We start from the raw sequence: 18,974 nt of genomic DNA on the forward strand, positions 1-18,974 counted from the left end.
ATGATCAGTTTATAATAATTTGTACTTGAAAAAAATAATAAAAAAATATATAAAGAATTTTTTTATTTCCTCAGCATGCAATTGTCTGTGCAATGCCTTCTATCACTGACTTCCCAATACTTCTCCCATTGCTTGACCAATGCCTTGATAGCTAATTTAGCTATATCCATTGCTTCATAAATGATTGATAGTGTGGGCTTTTTATCTTGATCAACCAATTTCAATACTTTGACGAGAGGTTCCATGATGGTTTGAACTTCCCCTGCCTTCTTCCAAAATAGATCAGTTAAGATAAAGTTGGATACCTTATCTCTTAGACTTTTTCTGCTCCTGTCTTTATTGAATTCACGCCAGTCATTTGTTATGCACATTCTCTTCAAATCAGCCTCATAACGTATAAGACTCTCAAGTGAAATGAATTCAGTGGCAAAACGAGTTATTCCTGGCCTTAATAGATCTCTATCATCGGTGAACACTTTCATCAAATTCACTACTTTCAAGCTATTATAAATAAATCCTGTGATCATCTTAGCTTGATCTAATGTCTCCTTAATCTGCTTCATGCTTTCAATATCTTCAAGCATTAAATCAATACAGTGGGCTGCACAAGGAGACCAAAACAAATGTTTTTGCTTCTCCATCAACAACATACCGGCTGCTTTAAAACTTGTCTCATTATCAGTGACTACTTGAACAACATTTTCCTCCCTAACCTCCTCTACAACTTTATCCATAAGGGAAAAGATGTAGTCTGTTATCTTAGGTATGTTGGTAGTGTCAACTGAAGAATGGTATATCATACTTCTATCACAATAAATCATGAAATTGATGATAGGCTTTCTAGTCCTAGAACTCCAACCATCACACATGATTGTGCACCCATATATAGGTCATTTAGCCTTCAATGTTGTTATGTATACCTCAAGCTCTTGCACTTGCACTTCCTCTTCCAAATATGTATTTCCAATTTGGTATCCCGTGGGACCCTTGATGCCTGGACCTGCTTCTGCTATGGTATCAATCATTGATTGATAGTAAAGCCCACTATCAGCTGCATTAAAGGGTATTGCATTAAGGAGAAAGAATTTAGAAATAGCTTTACCCACTTTCTTCACACCTTCAATAGAAAACAAGTTTTTTATTGATTTCTGCTTTGATGGGAACATGTAGGGATCAATTCCTTTTGGAGGTATGCTAGCTCCTTCTCTTACACTGAAGCTACGTGTCAGTTCGCGCTTAATCCTAGCATTAGAAGGTTGTGAGGAACTACCACCCTTCTGATGCTCTTGTCCACCTTCTTCAAAAATTCAACGACTTTCTTTCATTGCTTGTTTCATTTGTATTCTTTCAAAATTAGCCATAGCAACTTCCTCAATTTCATCATCAGAATCCCTCATCGATTTCATAGAATTTTTCTCTATTTAAGGAATTCAAAAGTCGTTCTTTTTTTTTTCTTTAACTGTGTTTTTTCTTTTGAAGTATTAGACATATGTTGTCTAACACTATGTGACACTTCTACCGGTACACGTGGACATCCTTCCACTTGTCCAGATATATGTGCGATGTGTTGCTTTAATCTTGTTATACTGTCATGTATAACTTTCCCATAATATTTACACTTTGTGGTTCTTCTACTACCACCAACAAGTACTGCATGCTCCCAACCAATATCATGTTTTGAAGCCATTTGAAATTTTAACCTAACTATGTATAAAAGGAAAACAATTTACTTTTCAAATTAAATATATATAAACACATTTATATAAGAATTATAATATTCAATTTTCCACTCACTTATATGTTTCATATTGTTACCATATAAAAATAAATTGTACTAAAACATCTTTTGAAAATAATTCTCATAATCAAAATATTTTTCAAACATGCCTTGAAATTCTTTCCAATGATATATATATATATATATATATATATATATATATATATATATATATATATATATATATATATATATATATATATAAAGACTACAGTATGTTTGGTAATTGTTTTCAAAACCAATTTTTAAAAATTGTTTTATAATATTTTATATAATAAAAAACTATTTGAAACTCAAAATATTTTAAATATGTTTTAAAAATAATTTTTATATCTATTATTTTATTTTTAGTCATTCTATATTTTTATTGATTATTTTTAAAAATAACATTAAAAAATAAAAATAACTAAAATAACTAAAAAATATTATCCGAAAATACTTTATTTTTTATTCTTAACAACAAATCCATATGATTTTTTTTTCTTTTTCATTTTTCATCAAAAGTTGAAGGCTAACTAGATTAGGATGTCACATGCATTTAATATTGAATGCCTTTTTTTAGAGGAAGAAATTTGTTTGAGGGGGACACTGCAGTGGTACGTCAATTCACTTGATCGTGGTAGCAGCCATCAAGCCCACCCCTAACTTTTATGACCAACTTTACAAATTTCATAACATTTATAAAAAAAAAATTATTATAATAAAAAAAAATTAACATAAGATAGGAAGGTTGGGTATTAGAATTTTTCATATTTTAAAAATAAATATATTTTATAAGTATATAAAATATTATAACTTTTTTTTTATAATTTACTTTATTATTTTATATATATGTTAAAAATTAGAAAATTAAAAATTTTAAATTAAATTATTTTTCATAAATGTTTAACTAATTTTTAATTGCAGTTGATTCTCTTTTATATTTTTTATGATAAAAATAGTGAAAATAAATAAATTAATTTTCCTAATAATTTTTTGGGAATCAAATATAACCTAAACAAAGGTTTATTATCTATTACAAAAGAGTACTTATAATTTTTTACTTATATACGATATTATAATAAAATCATAGGTTAATTTTATTTTATTTTAATTAAAAAAAATACTATTTTAGTATATGTTAGAAACATAAAAATATTAACATCTTCATCATTTTTTGGGTTAAAAATTAATAATAAATATTTAAAGTAATAATTTTTCATAATATTTTATTTAAATTGAATAATTAATAAAGTTTTAACTTTTTAAAAATGAGTCAAAATTTTCATTCCATGTACTCATTTAGAATTGAATTATGAACATAATATTATAAAAAAATTTATTTTATATGTAATTAATTAGATTGGTTTTTTGAATTCAAAAGTATTTTTAAAAATTAAAAAATTCATGAAATAATTTAAAATTATTAATTATGTCTTATTTAGTTTATAAGACATATAGCAACAATATTTGAAAAGGAATAACATATTATATATAGCAACAATATAGCAACAATATTAAACAATATTTGAAAAGGAATTCCTTTATTAATTTATTACCTGCCGATTACTTTCAAACCTCTTGCCCTCCGTCTTCTTCTTCTTCTTCCCCAACACAGCAACACCACGAAAATGCAGCCCTCTGTCTTCTTCCCCAACACCACGAAGACATTTTGCCCTCTGTCTTCTTCTTCTTCCCTAACACAGCAACACCACGAAGATGCAGCCCTCTATCTTCTTCCTCAACACCACAAAGACGCAGCCTCTCAGACTATCGGACCATGATCTGCTACCTTCCGGTCCTTCCCACTAGGCACCGCACCAAAGACGAAGATTCTACACTCCGACAATGGTGGATTTAGGGTTAGGTAAGTTATTCTTCAATCGATGCTCTTTTTAAAGGCTTTTGAAAGGGTCACGAGTTTGTTTCAAATTTTCACGGGTTTGTTTCAAATTTTCATAGGTTTTCTTTTGCAGAGGAATCTCTGATTTCTCAGAAAAATCAAGACTTGTTGTGATGGGGCTTTTTTTGTAGAGAATTTGTTGAATTTTTTTCCCCGAGTTGACCGAGTTAACTCGGAATATCGGTCGACTCATCCAAGTCCAACCGATTCAGGGCAAGTCTAGGTATCTAGTATCGGACTCGTCACGGTCAGCTTTGAGGCGGATACGACTCAGCCGAGTCGTACCAAACTCAGCTGATTTTTTAAACCCTGCATAGGAGAGATGTGATGCCCTAACGTCCTCCACTGTCCATTCCGATTCCAACACTTGCTCACTTCCGCCACGCCCACTGCATTGTCCATGCAGGGTTCAAAAAATCGGTCGAGTCATATCCACCTCGAAGCTGACCGCGACGAGTCCGATACCAGATACCTACACTCGGCCTGAATCGGTTGGACTCGGATGAGTCTACCGATATTCCGAGTTAACTCGGTCAACTCGAGGAAAAAAAATTCAACAAATTCTCTGCAAAAAAGCCTCATCACAAAAAGTCTTGATTTTTCTGAGAAATTAGAGATTCCTCTACAAAAGAAAACTTATGAAAATTTTAAACAAACCAGTGAAAATTTGAAACAAACCTGTGATCCTTTCAAAAGCCTTTAAAAATAACCTCGGTTGAAGAATAACTTACCTAACCCTAAATCCACCATTGCCGGAGTGTAGAATCTTCTTCTTTGGTGCGGTGCCTAGTAAGAAGGATCGGAAGGTAGCAAATCGTGGCCCGATAGTCTAAGAGGTTGCATTTTCGTGGTGTTGGGGAAGAAGACAGAGGGCTACATCTTCGTGGTATTGCTATGTTGGGGAAGAAGAAGAGACAGAGGGCAAAATGTCTTCGTGGTGTTGGGGAAGAAGACAGAGGGTTGCATCTTCGTGGTGTTGCTGTGTTAGGGAAGAAGAAGAAGACATAGGATAGAGACTTGTTAAGGCCAGTAATAACCCATTTTGCCACTGAATTCATTTCACTTTAGAGTCTTATACGTTATGAGGCTGATTTGAAGAGAATGTGCACAACAAATGAGTGGCGTGAATTCAATAAAGATAGAAGCAGAAAAAGTCTAAGAGATAAGGTATCCAACCTTATCTTAACTGATCGGTTTTGGAAGAAGGCAGGGGAAGTTCAAACCATCATGGAACCTCTTGTCAAAGTATTGAAATTGGTTGATCAAGATAAAAAGCTCACACTATCAATCATTTATGAAGCAATGGATAGAGCTAAATCGGCTATCAAGGCATCGGTCAAGCAATGGGAAATGTATTGGGAAGTCATTGATAGAAGATGGGAAGGTCAATTGCACAGACATTTGCATGCTGCAGGTAATAAAAAAATTCTTTATATATTTTTTATTATTTTTTATTATTTTTTTCAAGTACAAATTATTATCAACTGATCATTATTTAACTTATGACAACATATTTTTTAAACCCAATGTTCCAATATTCAAAGCATTTCTCCAACCATCCGGAAATTAAAGTTGGATTAAAGGAGGTTATCAAGATATTAGAGCCAGATTTGGATAGACCAGCAAAAGCTATTAACGAGGTATAATAATAGTTTGTGACCTTTATATAATGCATTTTGTATACGTAATGTGCATTAACAAAAAAAAATGTTAATGATGTAGGTGAAATTATTTGTTGACGACCAATGAGAATTGGGAAGTGCACTTACAAAGAAAGCAATAAATCAATCTCTTCCAGGTACTCAATACATTTACATCTATTACAAATAAGAAACTATCATCATTTTTTGTTAAATATATCATAGTGATTAATAAGTATGCATTTTCTTTATTATAGCTGAATGGTGGAACAACTATGGCGACGAAGGTTCACATCTACAAAAGATTGCTGTTAAAATTTTAAGCCAAACTTATTCTTCATCATGTTGTGAAAGAAATTGGAGCACATGATCATTGATTCACACAAAGTTGGGAAACGTTTGGCAATGAAAAAGTTGCATAAGTTAGTTTATGTGCACTACAATATGCGACTTCGAGTTAAGAATTTGATGCAAGAGCGAAGCAATGAAGATTTATACAATCCAATTGATCTGAATCATATCTTTAATGATGATGATATATTAGATGAGTGGATACGAGAAGGGGGAGAGCTTATTTTATCATCTGATAATTTGGATTGGTTGGATAAAGGTCTTCCCACTAATGAAGAAGGTAGAGAAAGAGATGTTGATTCTCGTCGTAAGGGTAAAGCTTCTAGAACAATTTCTTCAAGCTCTAGTAGTGATGATGGTGACAATAGGGGCAGTAGGCAGGGTGGTGGCACTAGTGGGGGCAATAGAGGAGTTGGTGGCACTAGTGAGGGTACTGGAGCAGATGGTAGCACTGGGAGCGGTTATGTTAATCAAGTAGATCCCGGTATGTCATGAGCACAAGGAGGTGAAAATTACTATGCCACATAAGATACAGATCATGGATATCGACCAAGGATATGGGAACAACAAAAGCATTTAGAAAGACTAACTACATTTCCCAACGATGATGATTATTCTAGTGGGCATGATTATCATAGATCAAATTATCACCGTATTGATGAGCACTTACAAAATTTGGGTATAGGATCAAGGCCATATTTCAGAGGGGTAGATGATAGATCATATCACAACTTTAGAGACCGTGATAACTCTTCCAGTACTTTTAGTAGAAATGATTTTAATCGATTTCCAATGATGCATCCAGAGGGATATTCAAATACTGAAACACGAGCTAGTGACTCATATGGATATGATCAATCTTCTAGTAGCAGTGGCATTGCTTATCGAGGTTTTGGATACTATCAATCTGGTGTTGATCCCGAACAGCCTTTGAAACCATATCTTCCTGATTATGGATCATCAAGCCAATCATCTCACCCAACATATTCAAGTTATGAACAACTCTTTCAACCATATCCTCACTACGGGAATTGCCACCCCAATTTGTATGCTCGTCATAGGACTGATGATGATGATTTTGAACCCCCTCGTCATTCAATATGGAATTGATTATTTTATTGTATGTGTTGTTAGTAAAAATGTTATTCTATTTAAAATAAAATAACTTTCTTTTATTAGCATTATCATAAATAACTTTGAGTAGATACTTTTATAACTATTTAAATAATGTTAAATATGAGACAATTTTATTTTATTAATTTTTTGAGCTTATTTAATTGTATATATTTTTTTTGATGATTTACATAATATTTTTATATTTTTTTGAATTTTCTAATTAGCTTATTTTATGTATCGCCCGATACTAGACCGATACGCCTCGAGACCCTCCGAGTCAATGACCGATACCGCGACTTTGAACCATGTTGAAATGACTCACTGCGTACACTTCCCTTTATCTTAGAAAGTAAAATTGATGAACAAGTGAGAGTTGTCATTTCAATAACTCCACTAGCCTAAGCACCATACTTATTCAAATGTATGCTAGACAGGGTCGCTGATGATTCGGGGTCATGACATCATATGTGGTCCTAAGAATGAACAATTATCGGTCTCAAGAAGATAGGTGGTCGTCTCAGGCTATTTTGGATCCTACAGGGAGAGAATGTTTCATGGTTCGAATGCGAGTGGCTAAAGGATTTTGGAAGAGAGAGGGTGAAGCTCCATCAGCAGTGAAAATAGAGGATCCGATTACAGAGGCGCATGAGGATCCTTGGCCTTGCCTTGCTGTTATTATTGGTAGGGTTCTTGAGAAGGTGGTGAGAACTGCAAAACTAAAAGAACCCTCAAACCATCAGATGTCTGCATGGTACTTTTTCCACTGAAGATGAGCTACTGGTACAGTAGACACAGTAGCACTCTGGGACTCACACCTACATGGTTGTCATTTTCCATCTCTCTCATTTATGCATGGTTTGCATGGCCACCTTTAGGCCACGTGTCCATTTCCCAGTTCATCATCCTTGATTTTTGAAAATAATTTTCCAAATCCTTTTCTTCAAATAATTTTCCGGGTTTTAGTTTTTTTTAATAATCCCAACTCCACATTTTTTTCATTCTTAGAATTTTTAGGTTCCAAAAATCCATTTTCCAATCAAATTTACCACCATTTTCTTCCCGACGAGCCTCATTTTCACATCTTCCATGATTTTTAAAATGTTTTAAAATAAGCATGAATTTAATTTTGTAATTCCAAATGATGGAATTTATGAAATTAATTCAAGTAAAAATAAATTGGGCTTTGGTGGGGACCCAACATAAAAAAAAAAAAAAAAAAAAAAAAAAAAAAAAAGTTTTATTTAAAATAAAAATAAATTTAAGTGAGGTGCAGTGTTTGCTTTTGGAGATTCCTTGTTCTGTTTAGTGATGCATGTGACATATTTTATGATCATTATTGTACACTAACCTCATTTCATGACAGCGTATGAGTGCTTGTTGCTAAGGTACGCATACACACTCATTTCGACCATTCTCTCTGTGTTGTTATGAATCTCATACGTGTAATATCATTTTGGTATCTCTTGATTTATCAGTTAATTGCCACGTCTGTTTCATCTCATTAGTAGAGACCCATTTTAAGGGACTTAGAGGGATGCTACGGTCTTTACCATACCTTCTCTATAAGTAACCTGACCCCCGAACTCAGATTTGGTTTTTCAAATACCTTCTTTTCCAAAATAAGGAGTCACACTTAGAGTTTTCTTTTTTATTTTGTTTACCCTTTAAAAATAAAGCAAAAAGAAGTAGCGAGTCCAAATCATTTTCTAAAAAATAAATCATTTTCAAATAAAAAGCGAGTTCGTCATCTAGTGAAAACGCATGAGCAGAAATACAGGGTCCACACATGCCCAAATTTATGGCATTCTTAGGAATCTTAAGGTATCATGGACTCCATACTAGTTTCCCTAGTTCAAGTGCTTTGAGTACCCCCCACCTTGACTAAAACTGGGTAGGCTTGGGAGTATTGGCTAGGTGGTTTGAAAGGTTAACCAAACTAGTAGCACCTCTTGTTCCATAACCACAATAGGCTACCTTCTCTCCTCAATCTTCTTCGAGGTGTTGATGAGAAAATAAAATCCTACATGTATCCAATCTTTCTCAAAACTCCCCTTGGACACATTTCATAACCACAATAGGCTACCTTCTCTCCTCAATCTTCTTCGAGGTGTTGATGAGAAAATAAAATCCTACATGTATCTGATCTTTCTCAAAACTCCCCTTGGACACATTTCATAGGTTCATTTATCAACCAATTTTAATCTTAATTCTAAAAGAATATCTCTATCAACTTTGTCTATAAATAAGCCCCCACCTCAAAGAGGAGTGGTCTACAAGCAAAATTATTTGAAGGATCTCTAAGAGAATATTGGAAAGACTATTTGTTAGAACCTCATAGAAAATATCCTAATCTTATAAGTCAAAATCTTGAAAGATGATTCAAAACTATTTACAAACATTAAAGATGGTTCAAAACCATCCTTCAACTAAGGTAATCGAGATATAAAAGATTCTAGCGAGCGTTGCAAACCTAAAATATATGAATTTCTAAAACTTGCACTTATTCACTCCTAAAATTCGATATTATTATGCTCCCAATTGTGGAATTATAAGGGACTCAAGGCTTTGTACCATAATCCTATTTCCTTGTACCTATCTCATTTATTTGTATCTTATTCTCATTTATTTATAATTCCACCTTAGGACCAAAATTGAAAAAACGGGGAGCACATGGAGTAAAAATTTAAAAATTCACATTTTTAAAAAATGATCACTATAACCTAAAAAAAAAATGTAATTTCTATGTTTACATATTATTATCACTTTGATAAAATGGTAAATCCATAATTTGTAGAAGAAATCTTTTGTATTTAATGACAAATTAATGTGATAAATATGTAGTTTTTGTAATTTTTAAAAATAAAATTAATTGATAAATATGGAAAAAAAAAAGTATAAGAAGAAATAGGACTGTGGTACAAAGTATTGGTACCTCTTATATTTCTCCCTTGGGAGAGGAATTTGAAATATTAGGAACAAGATATTAAATTTTGGGAGGGGAATGAGTAAAAATATTTAGCAAATTCATATCTTTTTGGGTGTGACAACACTTATTTTATAAAAATTATACATTAATCCTAATCGATCGGTTCAACGGCTTGAACCATCGACCGGAGCCTGATTTGGTCCAATCAGACCATTGGGTTAAAGTACACATTGAACTGGTATTGAATTGGATAGACCAATGATTGAACCGTTGAGCTACTAAACCGGTGAAACAATTCTAGATTGGCAAAGCCCAACCCAAATTGAAAGACTAGTGCATGGGAGGCTCCAGCCCACGCTATTAGGTAATGGCTTTGGCTTAGGCCCTTTGCAATGCAGTTGGAGGGATTCAACCATAGACCCTTCGATCATGTATGGATGCTTTGACCACTTTGTTGCTAATGACTGACATTTCAAAGTTGCAAACTAAAAAGAAAAATAACATAATTATTATAAAAGTTTTCAATAATAACTAATATATAAAAAAATATATATGTAAAAGTAATGTATTATAAGTAAAATAAACTATGTATAAAGAATTTTCTTCTATTTTAAAATATTTCTTCACATTTTAATATATACATATATTTATAAAAATTTAAATAAACTATGTATTTCTTCACATGAATAAATTTATATTTATTCATGATTTAAGTTTGATAATATCAAATAAGAAAAATAAATATTATTATTTTAAACTTTTTATATATTTTTAAAATTTTTAAAATTTATTTTCAGTTTTAATAATATATAAATTATATATTTATAATATCACCTGTTTGACTATGGTTCAATCTCTTATTCAAATATTGAATCATGAATCAATAATTTTTTGGATTCAATGGTCAATCCAATTCTTAAAATATTATAAAAAACAATTATACTAAAAGTATACCGTCACGAGACCCATGATGTTATGATTTTGTCTTGAGAAGAAAAATTACAAATTTATGAAGTTAATTGGCTAATTTTGAGAGCAGTATTTGTAATTTTAAAGATTATGTGAGCATTTTTATTACTTTTAGAAATGAAATTTACCTCAATCTTTTGTAATTTCTCAATTAATTCACTTCTTCATTATCATGAACAAATATTCAAGTTTTATAATATTAATAATTTTTATTTTTCAATTTTGTAGTTCATGATGTTCCATATGAAATAAATATCTCTTTATAATTTTTTTGTTTCAAATAAATATTCTTTATAATTTATTTTCTTTAACACAATATTTTATTTTACCATTAAATAAAATAAATTAGTGATTATGATAACTATTTTTTTTCCATGGTAAATCAATTTTTTACTAAATACATCTTTATCTATATTAGTCATTATCAAATATATCTTAATTTTTTTTTCTTTAAATTATTTTTTATTTCACTATTTTTTTCTAATGATCTTAATAAATAATTTTTTTATAAACAAATTTAATAAAAAATATTCTTTTAAGTAAATACATTGAAGATGGGGGGGGGGGGGGGGGGGGGGGGGGGGGGGGGTTTGGAAATGATCGAAAAGTTAAATATAAATTTTTATTACTTTGAAAAAATCAAAAATAAATTTTTTTGTATATTTTATAAATTTGTTTTTTTTCAAAAAGGCGAATGTGGGGCACGCAGCTTTGGTGGTGGTGGTCGTTAGATATCCTTGTTCCCACGTGCAAGTTACAAGTCGGCCGACAGCTGTAGAAAAAGATGTTTTATCAATAAATCATGCATGAGAGTCGACAATGAATGTGCATGGTGAGGTGGCCCATCTTTCCTGCGCAAATGGCAACTCCTCAAATCACACAAAGAGATGGGACGCTTGGATGCCTCGCCCATGCATTGAATCTAAATATCGAGTCCCAATCCATTTTGCGTCCATACATGGTTTTGAAATGGAAAAAGGATAAGAATTCAGGAACCCACGGCCGACCCACCTCACTCAATGGGCCAACTCACCACTCGCTTACATGACAAATATTTTGCACTGCTATATTTCACTTTAAATAGAATAAGATTCTAATTTATTAATGATATGTTTGATATAAGGAAAATACTAATGGTTTGTTTGGTTGGTAAATCAATTAAATGATTTAATAATTTAATTTAAGTTATTAAGTAAATTAAATATGTTCGATAAAATAATTTAAGTGATATTTATTTTTTTGATTTAATTATAAATAAAACTTAAAATTAAATAGTGTTTAACAAGTACTAAATTATTTGTGTTTTAATATTTTATTTCTATTAAATATTAAGAAGTTAAAAAAAAAAAAACCAATATATTTCTTTTAGCATTCAGAATGAAAATTGATATGAGTTAAAATCAATAAAGATAAACATTAATTAAAATTAATAAGGATAAATATATTAAATTGAAAATTTAAAATAAATTTTAAGTTAATTTTACTAAACAATTCTAATACTTAAAGTAAAAAATAAATAATAAATTTTAAGTTAACGACCTAAAAACAATTTAATAATATTAGGATGTCATTTAAGAGAAAAAAAATTAGGAAAAATGATTTATCATATTTGATTTATAATGAAAATGAAGAAAAATAATTAAAAACTTATATATTTTCAAATTATTTAATATTTTTCTTTTTCATTTTTTTCCATATATTCTCTAAAAATGAAATATAAGATGAATAAAAATTATATAATAACAATAAGAATTTATTAAAGATAATGGTTAAGGAGTCTAGTTCTCATCATTTTGCACAGCCACTTGAACAATTTGCCGTTCTCCCATTCATTCGTATTTAAAAAAATATAATATTAAAATCAAATATTATACTAGTTAATACCATAAATTTACATATAAGTTATAATAAATTATTCATAATAACTATATTTTTGGATTTATTTTTATTTTTAAATATTTTTTATAAAGATAGTATTTGATAAATCAATTTAATATCAACTAATAACTTAATTTAAGTGATTAAATAAATTAAATAAGTTTGTTAAAATAACTTAATATCATAATTTTTATTTAATAATAATATAAATCATTAATAAAGATTAAACTTCATCAACATTATCTATCTTTATGAACTTAGCTTACGTGGCTATAGTCCCTTTCCATATCGAATATCCTCTTTCCAAAAAAAGATCATCATAATGGCCACTCTTTTTTCTTGAACCTTTACATGTGAGCTTTTCTTTAAAATAAATAAAAATAAAAATTAATATATATGTATATATATAGTTTAACTATTGAATTTTAAAGTTGTTTCTTAAATAAATAATTTAAATGTAAAAATTTACATTAAAATCATTTTTTGAAAAGACAGCATTAATATAAGTATATTAAAATAATTTCTTAAAAATATAAATTTTAATTTTTGTCTTAAAATAACAATTTCAAAGTCAGTATTTAAATTAAAGACATTTCTTAAAAGATAATTTTCTAATTTACAGGGGCAGATTGGGATTTGAAAATATTTTTTAAAAACACTTATATAATTTAAAGACAAATTAAACTGTGTTGAAGTTTATGGGTTTTGATTCTTTTTCTCTAAGAGAAATTGTTGAAGAAGAGAAAATAAAAAGAGAATAATTTTTGAGAAATAAATTAAAGTTGTTTTTAATTGTTTTGAGTAGAAAAATAAAATAAATAGAAATGAAAAGAAATTAAAAATCATATAGATTCCCTTTTTATTCTCATTGTACGATAATGAGATGAGTGGCAATGGGTCCATTTCTTATTAGTCCAATTCTAAACCAAATAACATTTAATACATTAGATTCTTTAATGATTACATTTCTTATCACTCTAATTTAGGGATCATAATTGCACGGATATTTTGAGTAGCATCATTTCTACTAAGATAAGTTTAAAATTTAAATAAAAAGGTTAAAGAAAAGTTTGAAATATTTTAAAAAACTTAGGATAAGTTTGGGGTAAGCCAAGTATTACCTTGTCCTGCTCGATCAGGTATTGTCTTGTCCCGTCTTACCTGATTATATATAAAAATAATTTAATTTAATTTAATAATAATAATAATAAATAGAAATAAAAAGAAATTTAAAAATCATAAAAGTAAAGAAAATCCATAAATACAGTTGTAGATTCCCTTTTTATTCTCATTGTACCGTAATGAGATGGATGGCAATGGGTCCATTTCTTATTAGTTCAACTCTAAACCAAATAACATTTAATACATTAGATTCTTTAATGATTACATTTCTTATCACTTTAATTTAGGGATCACAATAGAGCGAATTTTTTTTAGTAACATCATTTCTAATAAGATAAGTTTAAAATTTAAATAAAAAAGTTAAAGAAAAGTTTAAAATATTTTTAAAAACCTAAAACAAGTTTGGGGTAAGTCAAGTATTGCCTTATCCCGTCTTACCCTATTATATATAAAGTTAATTTAATTTAATAATAATAATAAATAAAAATTAATAATAATAAATAAAAATGAAAAGAAATTTAAAAATCATAAAAGTAAAGAAAATCCACAGTTGTAGATTCCCTTTTTATTCTCATTGTACGATAATGAGATGGATGGCAATGGGTCCATTTCTTATTAGTTCAACTCTAAACCAAATAACATTTAATACATTAGATTCTTTAATGATTACATTTCTTATCACTTTAATTTAGGGATCACAATAGAGTGAATTTTTTTTAGTAACATCATTTCTAATAATATAAGTTTAAAATTTAAATAAAAAAGTTAAAGAAAAGTTTAAAATATTTTTAAAAACCTAAGACAGGTTTGAGGTAAGTCAAGTATTGCCTTGTCACGCTCGATTAAGTATTGTCTTGTCCCTTCTTACCCGATTATATATAAAATTAATTTAATTTAATTTATTTTAATAATAATAATAATAATAATAATAATAATAAATAGAAATGAAAAGAAATTTAAAAATCATTAAAGTAAAGAAAATCCATAAACATAGTTGTAAATTCCCTTTTTATTCTCATCCTACGATAATGAGATGGATGATAATGGGTCCATTTCTTATGAGTCCAAATAACATTTAATACATTAGATTTTTTTAATGAGTACATTTCTTATCACTTTAATTTAGGGATGACAATAGAGTTGATTTTTTTGGGTATCTGTCTTGTCTCTAATAAGAAGTGTTTGAATTTTAAATAAACAAGTTAGAGAAAAGTTTGAAATATTTTTAAAAACCCAAGGTAGGTTCGGGGCAAGTAAGGTATTGCCTTGTTCCACTTGATCGGGTATTGGCTTGTCTCGTTCTTATATATAATTTTAATTTAATTTAATTTATATTTATTTTAATATAATAATAATAATAATAATAATAATAATAATAATAAATTTGAATAAAATAGATTATAAAGTATATAATATTTAATTATTTATAAAATATATTTGTTTTAATATAATTAAAAAAATAAATTTATTTTTAAAAAATTAAAAAAATTTCAAAAAAAATGTAAAACGGGATGGGGCATGACGAATATAAAAAATTCACTACCTCATCTTGTCTCACCTTATTTAATTTTTTTAATAGGAAAATGATGGAAAATATTTTAAATAAATAAGACAAAATTGGAATGGACGACCATACCAAACCCACCTCATTGCCATCCTTACTCTAATTATAGTTAACAACCCCAGGGAGTTTAGTTCTTATCATTCTAATCAAAGTCAACAGCCACATGAATAATTTTTCAATCTCCATTGATTTTTATTTAAAAATAATAATTAATAGCATAAATATATATTTAATAAGTAAGTCAAAATAAATATGTTTTTTTTAATGATTAATTGATTTATTTATTTATTTATTTATTTTGTTGCTAAGGCTATTTTTTTCATTAAGATGGTATTTGGTAAATGGTTTAATATGAACTAATAACTTAATTTAAATTATTAAATAAATTAAGTATGTTACTTAAAAATAACTTTAAAATCATAACTTAAAATTTAAAAATAACCTTAAATATCAAATCAAAATAATTAAGTTTTTTTTTATGGAATTTTTTTTTGTCTCCTTCATCCAAATCCCCATGAAAGTAAATTTTGCAATCATGACTTTCTATTCTTGATCTATTTTTCATATTTAATATTTTATTACTTTTATATCTACCATACGTTAAATAAGGATATTTAACAAATAAATTTATTATTTAAAATTAATAATAAATATTAATTAAAATGAATAAATATGTTAATATGATAATTTAAAATAAATTTTAAGTTAACAATTTAAAAAGAAAGGAAAAGTAGGTTTTGATTCATTAATATGAAAATACATGAAAAAAAACTTAAAATTTTTCAATCGATATTATATTCATTTATTTAAAAATAATTTGAAATACATACTTGTGGACCCCGCATTTCGGCTCATGCGTTTTCCACTCGATGACGAGCTCGATTTTAATTTGAAAATGATTTTATTTATTAAAATAATGACTTGGAGTCGCCACTTATTTTTGTTTTATTTTCAAAGGGTAAACAAAATAAGAAAGAAAAACCCTAAGTGTGACTCCTTGTTTTGGAAAAGGTGATCTACGAAAAATCGGATCGGGTTCGGGGGTCAGGTTACTTATCGGGAAGGTACGGTAAAGACCGTAGCACTCCTCTAAGCCCCTTAAGTCGGGTCTCTACTAATAAAATGAAGCTGACGTGGCGATTGACGAGTAAATCAATGAATATCCTGAATGATCACACACACATAAGAGTCAAGACATGCATAGACAACGATTAGAGGGAAAATGAGTACATACCTGGGCAACGAGCCGCCATGCGCTATCAATAGAGAGGGTTAGTGCACAATTTAGGAATGATGTATGTATGTCGGAGAGTAGGGTAAATCACTCACGTATGATAATCAAAGCAAACAACCAATCAACCAATCATAAAGTCGCCCATGTTGGGCCCCCACCAAAGCCGGCTTATTTAGCATGACTTAATGTCCCCGGTTCCATTATTCTGGAATTATGAAAAATTCGTTTGCGCATATTAAAACCAAGAAGAGTAGAAGATCGTTTGAAAGCCAGAGTGGAATTAAAACTATTCGGGAGAAAATTAGATTTTTGAAATTTAATTGAAAAATTGGAATCTCGAAGATCACTAGAAAATTGGAGTTTTAGAATTTATTTGGGGATTTAGACTTTTAGAGATTGAATGTGAGAATGAGAATTTTTAGAAATTGAATTTGAAAGAGGTTGGAATTTTGAAAACGATTTGAGGGTTCGGGATTTTAAAGAAAGATTAAGTTGCGAAAATTGGGACTTTGAGAGTTGAATTTTGAAAGAGATCAGAATCGTAAGTTATTTGAGAAGTAGAAATTATGAAAGTTGATTTATGAAAATTGGAAATCTCGAAAATCATTTGAAGACGGACTTTTAGAAATGAACAAATAAAATGGTAATAAAAATAATGATGGTAACAAATGAGTAACTGGGTAAATACGGTAATCGGAACATTAGGAACTGAAAATTAGGTTCGGAGATAGGACACTTGGAATTTTAGATAGCTAAATTTAGAAATCAGAATTTTGAAGAATTAGACTTTAATGATTGAGATTTTTAAGAGAAATAAATGGGTAAATATGGAATAATGTTATTAATTAATCAAAACGATATTTGGACGGATGAATAGTGAATAGTGGGGTTTGTGAGATTAAAAATTAAATTGAAAAATCGGATGTTGACGAAAGTGATATTTGAACAGATGAAAGTGAATAGTGAGATTTTGAAAATTAAGTTTGAAAGTTGGATCTTTGAATAATTGGACTCTAATTATTGGAATTTTTAGAAGAAAGAAATAAGTAAACGTGGAATTTATAACAATGATAACAAAGATGATATTTGAATGAATAAAAGTGAATGGTGGAATTTTTTAGTCTCAAGGTTAAATTTGGAAATCTGGTTTTGAATAATTGAATTTTAATGATTGAAATAAATAAACAAATAAATATGGAATAATGATACTAATTAACAAAAATAATGTTTAAACGAATAAAAAAAAGAGAATAGTGAAATTTTTCTATTTGAGAACTTGAATTAGGGCGTTGGATTTTTAAAGGATATGACTTTGAATAAATAGGTAGGTATGAGATTATAATACTAATTAAGGAGAATAATATTTAGGCGAATAAAGATGGATAGTAGAATTTTTGAGATTGCAGTTTTAATTTAGAAATTGGATTTTTGAAGAATTGGACCTTATATAAATAAATAGGTATGGAATAAGAATCATAATTAACAAAAATAACATTTAGACGAATACTGGAATTTTTGGGATTGAAAATTGAATTAAGGCATGGGGTTTTCGGAAGATTGGACTTTGAATAGACATGGAATAATGATTCTAATTGATGAGGATAAAATTTAGACAAATTGTAGAATTTTTAGGATTGAAAAATTGAATTAAGACAAGAGATTTTTTTAGTTAAATAAATAGATGAATATGAGATAATAATCCTGATTGATGAAAATAAGATTTAAACGAATTACTGAAAAACTAAATTAAGACAGGGGATTTTTGAAAGATTAGGCTGGATAAATAAATGAATATATAGGATGATAACTCCAATTGATGAACATAAGATTTAAACGAGTATTTGAAGAATTAAGTTACGATATGGGATTTTCTTAATGGATTAGACTTCGAATAACTAATAATACGGGATGATGATTTGATTTATGAAAATAAGATTTAAACAAGTATTTGAAGAATTAAATTAAAGCATGAGATTTGTGAAGGATTGGTATTTTAACTTTAATAAATGAGATTTTTAAAAGATGATGAATAGATACATGCGAAATAATAATAATACTCATTGACGAACACAGTATTTAAACGTACGAAATTGAATAGTGTAAATTTCAAGACTTGAAAATTAAATTTGGGATGTTGAATTTTTGAAGAATTAGAATTAGGTTTTAATGAATGAGATTTTTAAAAGGTGACAAATAGATTCATACGAAATAATAATAATTAATAAACATAATGTTTAAGCTAGTGAAATTGAATAGTATAAATTTCGAAATAAAAATAAAAATATACTTAATAATTTGTCCTTAAGTTTGAGTTAACTAAATTGGTGAAGATAAAATAAAATAAAATAAAATAAAAAAAAAAGAAAAGAAAATGCATGAATAAGTTAATAACTTACTAAAATTAAAGATTTAAAACTTGTTAGGACATGAGGTAGCTACAAGGGCTCACTTATCACGGACTTGGGCTGGGCTCCAAAAACAAGCCCATATCTGATACTATGGGCAAGCCCAATAG

Source organism: Vitis vinifera, chromosome 16 (genome assembly GCF_030704535.1).
Source record: "Vitis vinifera cultivar Pinot Noir 40024 chromosome 16, ASM3070453v1".
In the NCBI taxonomy this organism is placed as follows: domain Eukaryota; kingdom Viridiplantae; phylum Streptophyta; class Magnoliopsida; order Vitales; family Vitaceae; genus Vitis; species Vitis vinifera.